General features: G+C 40.2%; 1 non-coding gene across 1 annotated transcript; it reads right to left on the minus strand.

Annotated features, from left to right (window-relative positions):
• Positions 1 to 880: 880 nt before the first annotated feature.
• Positions 881 to 987, minus strand: LOC121441269. The gene has a single exon (XR_005973447.1). It is a non-coding gene; the product is annotated as a U6 spliceosomal RNA (small nuclear RNA).
• Between the last annotated feature and the right edge of the window lie 2,477 nt (positions 988 to 3,464).

Consider the following 3,464-nt stretch of genomic DNA (forward strand, 5'->3'; position numbering starts at 1 on the left):
CACAGGGCAGTGTGATGGCGAGAATTCATCGTCTGAGGTTTTTCTCTCAGGTGATATAGAGAGGCCAGCCTTGACCATGTGAGATCTTATCTCAGAAAAGGCCAAAGGATTATAAAGCTTATTCAAGGAGATAACAGAAAACTTCCCAACCTTAGAAATGGATGTAAATGTCCAGGTACAAGAAGGTCAGCAGTCAGACGTCCCCCAACCACATCAACCCTAAGACACTAATAATCAGGTTTCCAAAGACAGAGGAGACTGCAAGAGGGAGGGAACAAGACAGAAATGTGCCGCAGCTTGCCTGGGCTGCAGATTCTCAGCTAAAGCCTCCCAGGCAGCACTGGTCTCAATTCCTGCTTCAGATGAATTGCTATTGCCATACAGCACGGCTACTGATTTTTCTGTGCTGATTTTGTACCTTGCAACTTTGCTGAATTTGTCTGGTTCTAATCATTTGATTTGTTTTATTGATTTTATTGAGCTCTACATTTTTCTACCCTCCCCTCCCTTCCTCCCTTTCCCCTTCTACCCTCTCCCATGGTCCCCATGCTCCCAATTTACTCAGGAGATCTTGTCTTTTTCTACTTCCTATGTGGATTAGATCCATGTGTGTCTATCTTAGGGTCCTCATTGTTGTCTACATTCTCTGGGATTGTTATTTGTAGGCTTTTTTTTGCTTTATGTTTAAAAACCATTCATAAGTGGTTTTTAACTCACATGTGATATTTGTCTCTCTGGGTCCGGGTTCCCTGACTCAATATGATGTTTTCTAGCTCCATCCATTTGGCTGCAAATTTCAAGATGTTATTATTTTTGTCTGCTGTGTAGTACTCCATTGTGTAAATGTACCACATTTTCCTTATCTATTCTTTTATTGAGGAGAAACATGGGAGGCTTCACGAACTTGCGTGTCATCCTTGCGCAGGAGCCATGCTAAGCTTCTCTGCATCCTTCCTATTTTAGTATATGTGCTGCCGAAGCGAGCACTCTAATCAATTGTTTGGTGGAGATTTTAGTCTCCTAGGTTCACATTATGCACAGGGACAATATGGCTTCTTTTATTTCTTCAATTTGGATATCCCTTATTTTTCCCAATTGTCCAGGCTAGGGCTTGTAGTACTAGTGGAGTAAAAGCTGGGGAAGTGAGCTACTACTTGCTCCTGTTTAACTGTGACTTAATATCTATTAGCTGTCCTGTTGTAGATCTTAGAAAGGTAAACTGATGGAATGATGGCCACCAACTCACAGCTGAATAAGAAAGAATAGCTCCTTGCTTAGCATGGTAACTACACATAACAATAATATAGACTTTGAAATGTACAAAAGTGTCTCCAAATTTTACCAGGGAGAAGTGATGAGCATTTGATTGAACAATACCATGCATACATAAAACATTGCAGGTCCTCATGAATATAGGAATGATAAGCTATACCAGTACTTAGGAGGAGGCTGAGGGAAGAGGATCACAAGGTCAAGGTCAAGGCCAGATAAACAGTAAAAAGTTCCTATCTCAAAATTTTTATGTATAAATGTATGTTTTACATATTGAATTTTAGTAGATCGTAGTTTTTATTTTGGTTTTGAGACAAGATCTGGTTCTATAGCCCATGTTATCCTGGAAATCACTATATAGACCAGGCTAGCCTCAATCTCATGTCAATCTCCTTGTCTCCAACATCAATTTCAATATTAAATTTAGGATTTTAAAATTCTTTTAGGATATTTAAAACAAAGGAGACTTTGAAAGTTACTAGTGTTGAGCAGAGTGTCCTGTAGTTCAGTGCACGGCCAAGTCTTCGCCGAGCTGACATTTGTCTCTCTCTCCATCTCCGCCATTCACTCTTTGTACTGTCCCGTTTTGAGACTCCCCAACCTTCACCTTACACCTCTCCCCATGACCTCCCATCCTCTACCAATGGTCTTTCCTGGTCTCTGACGCTATACTCAGTTTGCTTTCTTCTCAGTACCTCTTCTTTAACTGCTACACCACTGCTGTCTCCAACCTCCCTTCCTCGGCTTCTTACAAGAGTAACCTCAGTAGTCCACTGTCCTTTGTGGGACACAGCTCCCACCTGCCTGCAATCCTTCACCTCTAAACTTAAATGTCTACTATTTCCAGAAATAAACAAATGTCATAAAGATAGTCCAGAAGTAACCATCAAGACATTTGAAAAATCACATGTGGTTAGTCAACAAAATGCTCACTGAATCCTTCATGATATACACTTGGCAAGTGTTAGCATAGTCATAGGGATCCATTTATTTAGTGACCACTACGAACTAGTTCTGTATGGAGTGAGTGAAGTCCTGAGTGAGTGTGTATTGTTGACATGGTTGTGACTGTGCCAAGGACTTCAAAGCCTCTGATACATGGGAAATTGGCAAAACAACTCCTCATATCGTCATCAGAGGGGTGACAAAGCATTCCTAGAGGGCCGCTTGGGACTGAGTTAATAAGCAGTAGCTGCCCATTAAACAACATACATGCTTGTGATTTGTTGGTATATGACATCCTTTCCCATCTCCTTCATGTCTTACTGCACTAAAAACTCTAGAAAGTTAAATATATTTGTGTCTCAGTAGCTACAGAGGAGTTGTCCAGGATAATCCTCTAGAAGCCAAAATCTTAAGATACACGACAGCCTTCTAGATGCCAAAATCTTAAGATAATCAAACTCTTTACTGAAAATACAATATTAAAAATACAATAGTACTTACATATAAACTGTGCACATCCTCCCATATACTTTAAATCATCTCCAGATAGTTTTAAATACACAATACCAATGCTATATAAATAGTTACATTTTGGCTAGCAAGATGGCATAGCAGGTAAAGGTGCTTTGCTGCCAACCCTGACGACCTAAGCCCAATTCCTGTGATCCACATCTTTGAAACAGAGAAATGACTTTGGCAAATTGTCCTCTCTGACTTCCACACATGTATTATGACATGCGTGTGTGCACACACACAGCTAAATAAATCCATACATAGATAAATGTAATTTTTTAAAATGGCAAAGGGAAGCAACGAGATAGCCCAGCAGCTAACGGTGCTTGTGCTGAAGCCTGATAACCTGAGTTTTAACCCTGGAGCCCACATAGAGGAAAGAGAGAATTGACAGAATTGACTCTCACATATTTTTCTGACTTCTATGGGTACAACGTGGCATTTTCATGCCCCCATATGTGTGTGTGTGTCCATATATAATGTGTGCACACACAAAATAAATGTAATCAAAAGTTTTTAAGTAGTTATACTATACTGTCTAAGGAATGTTCAGTACAGATGCATTTTTTCTAAACAAAGTTTTTGATCCACAGTTGATTGAATTTGAGATGTGGAACCCATACATGGGCTGAGTCCATACTTTTCAGCCCCTTTTCAACTCATTTGTACACATGGGGTATAGGTTTTACCAGTGAGAAGTCACATGGATGACAGAGAACACGCCTCTGCTGTGT

The sequence above is a fragment of the Microtus oregoni genome, unplaced genomic scaffold, assembly GCF_018167655.1.
Source record: "Microtus oregoni isolate MIOR12 unplaced genomic scaffold, Mior012 000074F_006, whole genome shotgun sequence".
Classification (NCBI taxonomy): Eukaryota; Metazoa; Chordata; class Mammalia; order Rodentia; family Cricetidae; genus Microtus; species Microtus oregoni.